Here is a 14,154-nt window from a genome sequence, read left to right on the forward strand (position 1 = left end):
TCTGGCGCAAGCCTCCTATCATTTTTGTCGCCCTCCTCTGGACCGCCTCAAGTCTTCTTACGTCTTTCGCCAGATATGGTCTCCAAATTCACTTAGTCCCTCGCTTCAAGAAATATAAATCAATAAAAGTGCACGCGTTTCCCCTTTCCTTCTGCTAACAAACATACACACACTGAATGACCTAATCTAAGCCGTTGTCTCGGCAATAAATGATCTGCTCTGTAAAAACGGCCATATATCCTACATAGATTACTCCCCAAACACTTCTTGCCTCTCAGCCTGCATGTTGTTTTCACTTCCAGACTTTTCCCATAATGATAAGAATGTTCCCAATACTATGAATTCTGAAACGTCACTTCAGCACAGACTAAAGAATATATTGCACTGTGGTTTCAATGACCTTTTAATTTGGCTCATACAAAGTGGTTGGCATACAAATGATTGATTTGGTTGAGCTGTCTCTATGTTGATAATAAGGAATTTGGAAAGCCATGAATATTTTAATTGGTACACTGTACGAGTCCATGCACTGCTTGCAATTGTAGTGCATCAGAGTTGGTCTCTGTTTCATGTTGAATAATTTGCTCTGAGAGTGCATATGTATATTCATGAGGTGTTCATATGTATGGACTATACACAAGCCCCACATTATCGTGACTAACATTTGGTTTAAGCTAAATGTTTCCATCCTCACTGGAATCAGGCACCTGCAAGATAGAAAGGAAAATCACTTTCTTTTTCCTTCCTTTTGTTTATTTATTTAAAAAGACATAGAAAGCTTCAGGTGGAGCTACAATATGCCAGATGATTTATATGGATGGGCAGCCCAACATTTTTTTTTATTTCTTTCATTCCAACACCCTACCCCCCAAAAGTTTTAGCATTGCTTGTTTTGTCTTGGTTAGTCTTTGTTTTTATTTCAGAGGCAATGTCATTATGAATGTGTCCACTTTATAAATACTAAACACTGCTTGCAAAAATGGCACTCTTTTTCAGAAAAAATGCACTCCAGTTCCTGATGGTTCACCTATGCAAACACTGTTGGGAAAGAGTGTCAACTATTTCTGAATGAGCACACCCTTATCAGCATCATTATCAGTAAACAAACAAACAAACAAAATCTCAAAATGTCAAGTGTTATTTTTTTTTCTGCTTATTTTTCCTTGGTAATGACATGGAATATAAATGGCGTCCCAATTGTAGGCAGCGGTAGGCGTCCTACCACTGTCTAACCAGTCAATCATGAAGCACATTTTTTTAAAAAAACAACAACTTAAGGCAGTGTCTATCGTGGGTTCAGGGAGGCGCCTATGGATGTTTAAGCTCGCCCAAGGCATGGTTTCGCCCAGAAGTGGCCTTAGGCGAGCTTAAGCAGCCCTAGGCATCTCCCTAGGGCCGCGATAGGCGCCTGAAATGCTGGCCTACATTTCAAATAGATACGGCCGCTAAACTGATCGCGACAAGGAAATCTCCTTGCCCCGATCAGCTGAGCAAGTCGGCCAGCAGGAGGTATGCCCACTCCCTCCCACCATCATCCCTAAACATCCCCACACTATCCATGGCAGGAGGGATGCCCAATCCCTCCTGCCACAAATCCCAAAACAACTTCCAGCAGGAGGAGTGCTGAGTTCCTCCTGCCACCACTCCCTCCCCCCCTTTGAAGTCCCCTGGCAGAAGGGATGCCCAATCAGGGACTTCCTTAGACTCCTCCCTATGAGCATCGGAGCAGTTACCGTCGCTACCGGGGTTAGTAAAAGAGGGGGGATGGTTCGGTACTTTATTTTCCCTCAGTTATTAATACAATATTTAACACACACACCCTTTTACTATGCCACACTAGCGACTACTGATGTGGTAACTGCCCTGAAGTCCATAGGAATTTAAAGGGCTTTGTTTGCACAGCAGCCACTAGCATGGCTTTGTAAAAGAGGGGGATAGTTTATAGATTACTAGTGTTTAAGCCTGTTACATTAACGGGTGCTAGAATATATGCCTTTCTGTCTTTTTTTATTTATGTCTCTCTCCCTGCTCCTGTCTCTTTCTTGCTTTCTTTATGTCTCTCTCTCTCCTTGGCACCCTTTGTCTGTCTGTCTTTCTGTCTGTCTCTCTGGTCCCCTATCTGTCTTTATGTCTGTCTGTCTCTCTCCCTGGACTCCTTTGTCTGTCTGTATTTCTTTTTGTCTCTCTCTAGTCATTAAGCCTATTACATTAATGGGTGCTACAATATATGTTTGTCTGTCTTTCTGTCTCTCTCCCTCCCGCTGTGTCTCTCTCTCTTTCCCTGGCCACCTTTCTCTGTCTGTCTTTCTGTCCCTCTCCCTGCCCCTGTGTCTTTCTTCCTTTCTTTCTGTCTCCCAACCTCCCGCTGTCTGTCTGTCATTATTTCCCTCCTTTTCCCTGTGCAGCAGCATGTTCACTCCATTTCTCTGTGCAGCAGCAACAGCATTTCCCTCCTTCCCCCCCCCTCACTTTCCTTTGCAGAAGCAGCAGCGGTATTTCCCTTCCCCTCCAGGTCCCTGTGAAGTAGTAGCAGCATTTTCACCCCCCCCCATTCCCTTCCCTCCCCCCCCCCCATTTTCCTTTGCAGAAGCAGCAGCGGTATTTCCCTTCCCCTCCAGGTCCCTGTGAAGCAGTAGCAGCATTTTCCCCCCACCCCCATTCCCTTCTCTTACTGCGAGTTGTCCTGCTCGTTCAGCCCCTCCCTTCTCTTAACGCGATCTGGCCTGCTCCGTGTTATTATATTAGATTAAAATTTGTTATACCATCAGTACTTTGTCAGTTTAAGGTATTTTACAACAAATAAAACAGGTACACAAAATTTTTTTAAAAACAAAACAAAAAATTTCATTGCATCATTTTTAAACCAGACTGCTGAACTCTGGAATTCTGTGCCATCTGGAATTAGATTGGAACCATCTTATCAAACATTTTGTAAAAAATATTTAAAACTTTTTTTTTTTGGGGGGGGGTAAGATATTACTGGGAATTATTAAAAAATGGATGGTTAACAAGACTAAGAATGTCAAAATGTCCCTGTATCACTCCTTGGTGCAACATCATTTGGAGTATTGCATTCAATTCTGGTCTTATCTTAAGAAAGATATAATGGTGCTAAAAAAAATTCAAAGAAGAGCGACCAAGATGGTAAAGGGATGGAACTCCTCTCATATGAGCAAAGGCTAAAACAGTTAGAGCTCTTCAGCTTGGAAAAGAGACAGCTGAGAGGAGATATGATTGAAATCTACAAAATCCTGAGTGGAGTTGAACGGGTACAAGTGGATCGATTTTTCACTCCTTCAAAAATTACAAAGACACTCAATGAAGTTACAGGGAAGTACAGTGGTACCTTGGATTACGAGTATAATCCATTCCAGGAGCATGCTCGTAATCCAAAATGCTCGTTTATCAAAACAAAGTTCCCCATTGGGGATAATGGAAACTCAGATGATTCGTTCTAGAACCCGGGGTTTATACCTGTCGGGTGCTGGGTGCTGCAGCGCTGTCTCCTCCGTCGGTCATCTGAAGAAGAACCCCACAGTGCCGCTTCGGGGGGGGATGCCAGCCGCCGGAGAACCCCACAGTGTCGCTTTGGGGGGGATGCCAGGCGCCGGAGAACCTCGCAGTGCCTTCAGAGGGATGCCTCCTCCATCCGCTGGCCAGCCCTCCACGTCGGATGCCCCTCGCATGTTGGAGAGCCCCCACCTGAGCTCATGCAGCCAAGCGCCGCCCCACCCGCATGCCGCGCACGACACGCATAACGCCGATGATTGACGCTATGTGCTTCACACGCAATGCACAGGCGGGACAGCACCCGGCCGCGCAGGCCCAGACAGAGGTCCTCCAACCTGCGGAAGGCACCCCATGTAGAAGGCTGGCCAGAAGACGGAAGAGGAATCCCCTGAAGCGGCGCTTCCTGGACTGTAAGTGCTCGTTGATCGGGGCAAGTCAAAAGTTTGCCGAGTGTTTTGCTCATCTTGCAAAACACTCGCAAACCGGGTTACTCGCAAACCGAGGTACCACTGTACTTTTAAAACCAATAGGAGGAAATGTTTTTTTCACTCAGAGAATAATTAAGCCCTGAAATGTATTGCCAGAGGATGTGGTAAGAGCGGATAGCATAGATGGTTTTAAGAAAGGTTTGGATAAGTTTCTGGAGGAAAAGTCCATAGTCTGTTATTGAGAAAGACATGGGGGAAGCTACTGCTAGCCCTACTCCTTGGGTTTTGGTCAGGTACTAGTGTCCTGGATTGGCTACCGGGGCTTGATGGACCATTGATCTGACCCAGTAAGGCTATTCTTATGTTCTTATGTAATAGGAATCAGTTTTGTATTGTATGTATTTTGCTGATCCATGAGAGAATCCAGTACCATAATGTCTCAAGCCCCTGAAAACCTACAGCAGTCTTTAAATAAGTACATGTAAATAACACTGCACAACAAAGTTTTTGCTTCCTGAACACTGCTGGGTGTTTCTTATAGAATTTTGGGTGCTGATCATGAATATTACATCAAAAATTACCCATCACGTACCATTTCAGAGAAATCTTCAATTTTGTCGTGATTTTTTCTTATATTTGGATGCAAACAATTTTTTCTCCCATAAGTGTCTTATCAACAACGGTTTGTGCCGCCTGGGTATGTCCATGCATAAAATCTAGCCAGGTTGGAAGCTGTTTTATGGAAGATGACATCCTGGGCATGTCTGGGCAGGTCTGAACGAGCTTGCGCTGTCTCACCATGCTATAATGGTGGCTTCCATACACCGATCCTGCTCATTTGGTTAATATAGATAGTCCGTGTGTGTATATAGTATCAGTATAGTAAAGTATAGTAGTATAGTAGCTGTAGCAATATAACAGTAAGTAAGCTTGATGCTATAGACGTTTTGGTGTCGGGCAATATGTCTCGTCGGTGTCGTAACAGCCGCGACACATTCTGCTATATCTGTGGGGAATATACACTTACGCCTCAGAGACGTTCGATGACTGCCCTTGTAAAGAAAGCCTATCATCTGTATTTTGGCTGCAAAATAGGTGATCAAGACAAGCAATGGGCGCCTCACATTTGCTGTGCGACATGTGCTGTTAGTCTGAGAGCCTGGCTCAGAGGTACTCGAAAGACGATGCCATTTGCTGTTCCGATGATATGGCGAGAACAGAAAGACCATGTGACGGACTGTTATTTCTGTTTGACTAATGTGTCTGGTTTCTCTGCCAAAAACAAGAAGTCAATTGAATATCCTAATCTGCCTTCAGCAATGAGACCCATGCCACATGATGACAGTCTTCCAGTTCCGAAACCACCAGAGGATTGGACCTTAGACGAACCAGATGAAGAAACTGCAGTGCAGGGTTCTAACAGTGACATTGACCCGGATTTTGAACCATCCTCATCAGGCGATCCACATCTGATAACACAGTCCGAATTGAACGATTTGGTCAGAGATTTGGGTCTGTCAAAAGCAAAAGCTGAGCTGCTAGGTTCGAGACTGCAGGAATGGTGTTTGCTATCACCAGGTACGAAAATTTCTGTGTTTCGAGACCGGCATCATGATATAACCAAATTTTTCGCACAAGTCGACAGTCTCTGTTTCTGTTGTGACATTGAAGGATTGTTCTCGGTCTTTGGTTGTGATCACAACCCGGAAGAGTGGCGTCTTTTCATTGATTCGTCAATGTTAAGCCTGAAAGCTGTTCTGTTGCACAATGGCAACGTTTATCCTTCAGTACCTGTTGGCTATGCAGCACATATGAAAGAAACATATGAGAATATGGAAATGTTACTAAAGTATGTCCAGTATACCAGGTATAACTGGAATATCTGTGGAGACCTCAAAGTCGTTGCTCTGTTACTAGGACTGCAGCTTGGCTATACAAAGTACTGCTGTTTCATCTGCGAATGGGACAGCCGAGACAGAGAGTCACACTATTCTAGAAAGAACTGGCCACTCCGTAAAAAGTTAGTTCCAGGACAGAAAAATGTAGCACATGAATCACTTGTTGACCCAACAAAGATATTTTTGCCTCCTCTTCACATTAAACTGGGACTCATGAAGAATTTTGTGAAAGCAATGAACAAGGAAGGGGAAGGTTTTCGTTATTTAAGACAGATGTTCCCAAGAATAACTGATGCCAAGATCAAAGAGGGTATTTTTGTTGGCCCCCAGATCAGACATGTTATGAGTGACAAGCGATTTGAAGATCTGTTAGTTGGGCCGGAAAAAATTGGCTGGAAAGCCTTGAAAGACGTTGTTGACAATTTTCTGGGCAATTACAGAGCCCCAAACTACATTCAGCTGGTAGACAAACTTCTCAAAGCATACAAGAGAATGAAGTGCAATATGTCACTCAAGATTTATTTCCTCCATTCACACTTGGACTTCTTCCCCGCAAATCTCGGTGCTGTGAGTGACGAGCACGGTGAAAGGTTTCATCAAGACATAGCTACGATGGAGAAACGATACCAGGGCAATTGGAATCCGTCAATGCTTGCCGACTATTGTTGGATGCTACAACGTGATGCACCAGACACTGAATATAAAAGAAACTCGGGAGCAAAACACTTTTAATTCTGTTTCATTTAGTCGCTTGTGCGAAACGTAAACTTGACTATATATTTTATTGTCAGTAAACATAAAAATGTCTATTTCTCATAGTTCTTACGTGATGCAGTAAAACCAAAACCATATTTGAGCATACCAAGTTGGTACCTGTCATAATCACCAAAAACTTTTCAGGAATCAAGACTTAACCAAAAAATTGTTATGCAGTGTAATTTATAAACCACTTTGTAAGCACAGAAAGTTGGCAAATCCCTTTAACTACAGTGACAATGTCAATGATAACAAAGACCTCAGAAAATCTATTGTTTGGGGAAAAAAAAAAAAAAAAGATTTGCCTTGCATAAAGAAAGGTTATTTTCTTTTTGAAGTGCTCAAGTGTGTAATGCTGTGTGCCTGATTTTAAAAGGTGTCAAGGTTAGGCGTCGCTAGGCCCCCCCTAATCACAGATGCCTAGCGATGCCTAACTGATCCCCATCTTTTACAAAGCCTGAGGTCATGGCCTGGCATAGAGATTCAAAGGGCTTTGGGGCTTTTACTGTGTGGCAGTCGCCAGCGCCCCTTAGTAAACGGAGAAGGGGTGGGGGAGTAAAATCTGTGCGTAACTTTATTGTTTTCTAATTGGTTAAATGGCGTGTGTGATTGAATTTTTTTTTACTGTGCTCCCCCCGTATGTAAGAGGAGCCTATTATTGCCAGACTTTAAGCCTGCGTGACTTTGCCTATTCTGCTTGGACTTGAATGTCCTGCTTATTTGTCTGAGGCTCATTTGGTTAATTACATTTTTAAGTCCAATTGCTCTGTACAGCGCTGTATAACTTAAATATTTGCCAAGTTAATGTGTGCTTTGAGGTAACTGACCATGCCATAAAATAAATAAAATAATAATAAATTGCTAACTTAGGCCCTCTTTTACTAATCCATGGTAGAGGTTTCTACCGCAGCCCAGGGCGCTAAATGCTCTGATGCGCATAGAATTCCTATGAGCGTAGGAACATTTAATGCTCCAGAAAGATCAAAACAGGGGAAAACAAAACCACAACCACAAATGCAGAAAAACCAAAATGGAATTGTCCAAATCAGAATGGTGTGCACTAAAAAAGTGTCCTTCAACTCATCTGATAATGTGAAGATCTTTATTCCTCTATGACTCAATGACTCGACATGTACATGTTTCGGCCAACAGGTCTGCCTCAGGAGTCTTAAGAATCACGAATGATGGTATATAGAGAATAATACCACTCACATAGATTTGACCAAAATTCCAATGAAGAATCTTTTAGCGTGTGTATACATTGGAATTTTGGTCAAATCTATGTGAGTGGTATTATTCTCTATATACCATCATTCGTGATTCTTAAGACTCCTGAGGCAGGCCTGTTGGCCGAAACATGTACATGTCGAGTCATTGAGTCATAGAGGAATAAAGATCTTCACATTATCAGATGAGTTGAAGGACACTTTTTTAGTGCACACCATTCTGATTTGGACAATTCCATTTTGATTTCTCAGCATTTAATGCTCCAGACCATGATAGAAACCTCCTCAATGAACATAAGAACATAAGAAGCGCCATCTCCGGAACAGACCCTAGGTCCATCAAGTCCGGCGATCTGCACATGCGGAGGCCCCGCCAGGTGTACCCTGGCATAGTTTTGGTCTCCATATCGCTCTACGCTTCTCGTAAAGAGAAGTGCATATAGCTTACCCTTATCCATGACTCAGTAAAAGTTTTTTGCAGATATCTTCACGGCGCTTAGTGACACCTAAGTCATACCCTCTGATTCCTGCCTGAAAAGTAGGTGTGGTTAGGGGGTGGAGAATAGGCATGGTTGACTTAGGCATCGCTAGGTGTTGTAGCTAGGCCTACTATACTGCATAATGATGCCTAAGCATGCCTAGTTATCACAAAGCTTGATTGTATAAGCAGAGCCTAGCATTTGGTTGGCAACTACACCAACCGTGGCCTAGAAGATAGGCTCCATAAGGTGTCATTAATAGAATCAAGCCCTGTGTCTTATCTATCATCTCTCTTTCTCTGTGCAATCCTCTCCTTTCCGCTTTATGTCTATTTTTTGGGTTGTTTGGGAGTTTTTGGTTTTTAGATTGGTTTATCACTCAAAAGTTCATTGGAAACCCATGAGGTAATAATGCAAAATTTCCTAACAAAAAATAAACCACATTAACATTTGAAAAATGAAATGAAAATGTTTAGAAATTGTAAGGCGAGTGTCTTGAAGAAGAAAAATCTCAACGCCAAAGGGAAGCCAATTCAGGTAGCTAGAAAGAAGGAGAAAAAGACAAATCAGCTTGTACCCTATGCTATCTATTAAGATATTTTATTGTATATTTATGTTGGTATTGTAATATAGCACTCTATGCCATACTATATATTGTTTGAATATTTTTACAGCTGTACTTGTCTTTTGCTTATGTTTAGCAGGGGGAGAATGTAGCATGGTGGTTAAAGCTACAGCCTCAGCACCCTGAGGTTGGGGATTCAATCCCACACTGCTCCCTGTGACCCTGGACAAGTCACTTAGTTCCCCCATTGCTCCAGTTACATTAGATAGTTTGTGATCCCACCAGAACAGACAGGGAAAAATGTTTGAGTGCCTGAATGGATGATGCCACTGACTCATGGCAACACACACAGTGAGGAATCTGTCCTGTGATGTTGTACAGGTGCGGTTTGATATTATCTTCTCCTGTACAGCTCCTCTATGTTGCTAATGCCCAACATAGGACCCCTCAGCCTACAACACCTGGTATTCCCGTGTGGCCTCCCATGCAGGTACTAGCCAGGCCTAACCCTGCATAGCTTCCAATAGTAAGAACAGGTCTACTTAGGACAGCCAGGCCATAGGTAAGGGCCTAAACAAATTCATGTAAACAAATTCATGTAAATCATTCTGAGCTCCCTTGAGAAAATTGAATAAATAAATCCTGATAATTATTAATTAAAAAAATCAAAGAAGCATAAAAAACAAACCTCAAAAAATTGCATTTTCCAATCTGTCATGCATTAAAAAAAAACAAGCTTTAAATACTTTGCTGTTGAAAAATGTCAAAATAATTTATTCCTAAAACACAGGCAGAGGCAGTTATAACAAGCTTCGAGTGCCCCCAGAATGACGTTTAATGATTCAAAGAAGAAAAATCAACAGAGGAACATCTTAAGAAGAATTGTATTATCTTCTGCCCTGTGGTTATGTAAATCATATGTTAAATAAAAGAAGAAGACAACCTTGATCAAACAGCTAAACCAGTTCAAACGGTGCCACCAAAGTTGCTGAGAGAAGCTTCAGGAGTCTTTTGTAACACTCTATTTTAAAGCTGCAAAGGGAGGTATACCGTACTCACTGACTCCCCTGATTCTATAATCTTACCCCCAGTATTCAACTGGCGATGGTCAGAGTTTTTCTAAATGCTAACCGTTGCCAGCTAAATTAGCCCCCAAAATTCATGGCACCAGCATCGAACATCGAGGGTTAAATATGGGTGGGCTAGGCATTGGAGCTTATGCAGGCCTCACATGAATATCGGACTGGGTCCCACATAACTCTTTTTAAACTGGAGCCCCTCTGAACAGTCACCGCCTCTGACAAAGACCCCTCCCTAGTTTAGAATGGCACTGCAAAGAACAAGGGAGCTGCACTCCTGCCCCCAGTAACCACCATTGGACCACCAGGGAAGGTGAGACTAGCTTCCTGCTGTGGACTGAGGATAGGAAAGGAGGGAGCTTGTTGGGGGGGAGGGGCACAGGGGACCAGAAGACTTTAAAAATGTTATGTTGGTGCCGGCCTGATATTCAGTGCTGACAGCCGTATAGCTAAGCTGTCTAATTTAGGGGATGCCAGCACTGTATACTGCTAGCACCTGCATAATCCTGGGCTCCTCTCCAGTGCCTGTTTGCTTTTTTTCAACTGTTATGGTTGTGAGTTGTGAATGATATGGGATTGTGTCTATGAAAATTGTGCTTAAAGACACATCTTTCCCATTTTTTTTCAAGACTACGATTGAATGATATACTTAAAATGGAGGTGTTTGGTTTGTTTTTTTTAAACCATTGACTGGAGAAGCTCCTAGATATGAAATATATTCAGTCTCATGAAGTTGGGACTTGTTGGAGCAAGATATCTTGAGGGTTTTTTTTTCTTCACTATTTGAAACTTGTACGATTATATTGATATAATTGCTAATGTGCTTAGCCTGTTTTCTGGTTATATTCTCTATATATTTTTAGACTTTGCCGCTAAGATTATATAGTTTATTCTTCCTTATAATTTTAGTGCAACTTACCTCCTCTTTTACTAAGCAAACGCTAACATGTCCATAGAATAACATGCCCGCTTTAGCATTTAGCGCGCACTAATCGGTTAACGCACCTTAGTAAAAGAGGGCCTTAGTGTATGACCTTAAATAGAAAAAAAAAAAGTCCCACAATGATTCTGGGCTTAAATGTGATAAGCCCAGATTTTGTTGCACTTTAGTAAAAGCTTAATGGTGCTTTAACAAACCAAATACAGTGGTGCCTCGCATAAAGAACGCCTCGCACAGCGAACGCTGCACACAACGAACTTCATGTCATGATTCATACAACGAACTTCGTTTCACACAACGAAGTCGCCCGAGCTTCCACGATCGCTGCCGATGTATTGCATCCTTCCGCGCAGGCACTGCAGGCAGTCGTTAGTCACTGCGCTTAACGCGTTTCACATAACGAACTTTTCGCATAACAAACTTGCTCCTGGAACGAATTAAGTTCGTTGTGTGAGGCACCACTGTACATGCCAAACTGGAAGATCAGAAATGGTCACATTCAAAAGCACTTCATTTTTACAAGAAATATCCTATTCAAATTACATTGGAGAGTGTGTGGTGCAGCCAGTAGTTAGCGCTACAACACCAGTGGGTTCAAATTCCGCCCTGCACCTTGTGACCCTGGGCAAGTCACTTAATCCCCCAGTGCCCCAGGTACATTAGATGGAGGGCTCCTTTTACGAAGGTGCGCTAAGCGTTTTAGCGCACGTTACCGGATTAGCGCGCACTAGCCAAAAATCTACCGCCTGCTCAAAAGGAGGCGGTAGCGGCTAGCGCACGGGGCAGTTTAGCGCATGCTATTCCATGCGTTAAGGCCCTAGCACAGCTTTGTAAAAGGAGCCCAGAGTGTGAGCCCACCAGGACAGATAGGGAAACATGTTTAAGTACCTGAATAATTTGTAATCCGCATAGAATCGTAGGATACGCAGAAATTTTTTTTAAAAAAAAATTCTTATCATACATTCCTTTTGAATCATTTCTGTATTGCAGTCTAAAACTCCTGAATCCAAGAGGTTTTGTATGCTTAGAACAAGACATTTAAAACTGCTGTAGATGAAAAGCTACTGAAAGACACAGGCTAGAACAATGGTCTCAAACTTGTGGCCCGGGGGCCACATGCGGCCCGCCAGGTACTATTTTGAGGCCCTCGGTATGTTTATCATAATCACAAAAGTAAAGTAAAATAAAACAGATTCTTGATCATATGTTTCTTTAGCTATAAATTACAATATTATTATTAAGACTTAGCTAAAAGGAAAGATTTATAAACTGTAAAGAGAGTTTTATCTCATGCAAAATCGTCATTTCTTTAATAAGACATTAACTATTTTTTTTGAGGCCCTCCAGGTACCTACAAATCCAAAATGTGGCCCTGCAAAGAGTTTGAGTTTGAGACCACTGGGCTAGAAGAAATTTAATCTGCATAAACCAAAAAAATCTCAAGTCCATTTCTGCTTCAAGTATAACTTTCTCGGCCATTCAGTGTTTTAGGAAAGCACAGTGATGTTATCAGGAATTATGCCAAGTTAATTCATTAAAGCACAAATAAACTAGAAAAGTCTGCTGTATGACCTTTTTTTTTTCTTTGAAAAGAAAGCCAACACTAATTAAATGTACATCTTTGGAAATGTATTAAGAACCTGCAAGTCTAGTTTCACCCTGAAGCACATTAATATGATTGTTATAAACACCTCAGAAGTAGGCTTTACGTTAAAGGTGCTGAGGGACCTTGAACTGTAATAGTGGCGTCAGCATCAATATACTGTATTTGACAAAATTATGCAAATGACTTTTGCAGCTGGAGCATTAATAATGACAGCAAGTCTAAAAAGCTGTGTCATGCTGTTAGGTCCACTTTCTAGAGCAGGTTGAAATAATCGTACCTTGTTATGGACAGTCATTGAATCGCTGCAGTGTGGAAGTCGTAATGAGAAAGTGAAAGCATCCTGAAGCAGAGGAACTCTGAAAGGTTAGCAAAGCTGTAGATGTGACATACCGTGCTGCTTAAAGATCCTGTTCCGTTTTACTACTGTGCAGAATATCATGTGACAGGATGGAATACAAAATTAGAGATTTCACAAGATAATCATCTTTCTGACTTTCAATAATCCAATTATGTCCCTTAGTATTGTTCAAACACATTTCTAATTGTTCATTATAAGTGAAATTTGAATCAGATTTTAGCTGCGGTCAAACTCTCAACCTTGAACATTATACAGGCTTGCCTTAGCTACAAAGACGACAAGTGGAAAAGGCATAGAAATTGAGGAAATTTGACGTCTGCATGACTTAGGTGATTGTGTGCTTTAACTGTTTTGTGATGTGTACAGTCAACTGAAAATACCAGTAGTGTAATGCCACACACACACACACATACACAAACAGTGAATGAAGGCAGAAAAAGATCCTCAATGAATTGTATCTTAATTTGGAAAGTATGTATGTTTGAATATGATATTGGCAGTGGCGTACCTAGCATATGTGACACCCGGGACCCATCATTTTTTGACCCCCCCCCATCTGTACGAAAAACATGATTTTTAGTAACAAGCCACATGTCACACATGAGTACCTAGGAAAAGACAGCATCTTACATACTGCAGTGAGCAATATAACATCAATACACCCATTGTAAAACTAAACAAGCCAGACTAGTATAGATCAATCCTAACAAAAAAAACATGTCTTTCGAACACACAGAACACAGAAAACACCTTCGCCTAGTATGGAATATGTAATCACAAACTAACCCCTCCCTCTTTTACAAAACTGTAGTGTGGATTTTAGTCACGGTGGTAACAGCTCTGACGCTCATAGAATTCTGAGCATCAGAGCTGCTACCACCACGGCTGGCGCTAAAAAACGCTCCACAGTTTTGTAAAAGGGGGGGGGGGGGATAAAATAGAAATACATAGACAAAGGTAAAATAGAACCAGTAAGAAGCTGGACTCTGCATACAGTGCATCACAGAAAGAGTGACACATGTCTCCTAAAGCAATAAATAAATAGAAAATTTTTTCTACCTTTGTCTTCTGTGGTTTCTGCTTTCCTCATCTTCTTGTAACTCTCTTCCTTCCATCCACTGTCTGCCATCTCTCTTCCCCTATATGGCATCTTCTCTCCTTCTATGCCCCTTCCAGAAACTGTATGCCTCCCCCTTCCATCTCTCCTTTCACCCTCATTGGTCTGGCATCTCTCTCCTCTCCTTCCCTCTCCCACACCTCTCCTCTGCAATCCCTTTCTCTTTTTTCCCTCATTTTCCTTTTCAATTTA

At 42.0% G+C, this 14,154-nt stretch overlaps 1 protein-coding gene across 12 annotated transcripts in view; it reads right to left on the reverse strand.

The window, feature by feature from the left end:
- Positions 1-14,154, reverse strand: part of KYNU (kynureninase) — a 461,407-nt gene that overhangs the window by 201,100 nt on the left and 246,153 nt on the right. The window contains exon 1 of one of the 12 annotated variants that reach the window (XM_033945495.1): positions 12,765-12,866. The exons of the other annotated variants lie outside the window; for them this stretch is intronic. The gene's annotated coding sequence lies outside the window, so the exon portion shown is untranslated. Of the gene's footprint in view, positions 1-12,764; positions 12,867-14,154 lie in introns of those variants that run through there. 12 annotated transcript variants of the gene reach the window in all.

The sequence above is a fragment of the Geotrypetes seraphini genome, chromosome 5 (assembly GCF_902459505.1).
Source record: "Geotrypetes seraphini chromosome 5, aGeoSer1.1, whole genome shotgun sequence".
Lineage (NCBI taxonomy): Eukaryota > Metazoa > Chordata > Amphibia > Gymnophiona > Dermophiidae > Geotrypetes > Geotrypetes seraphini.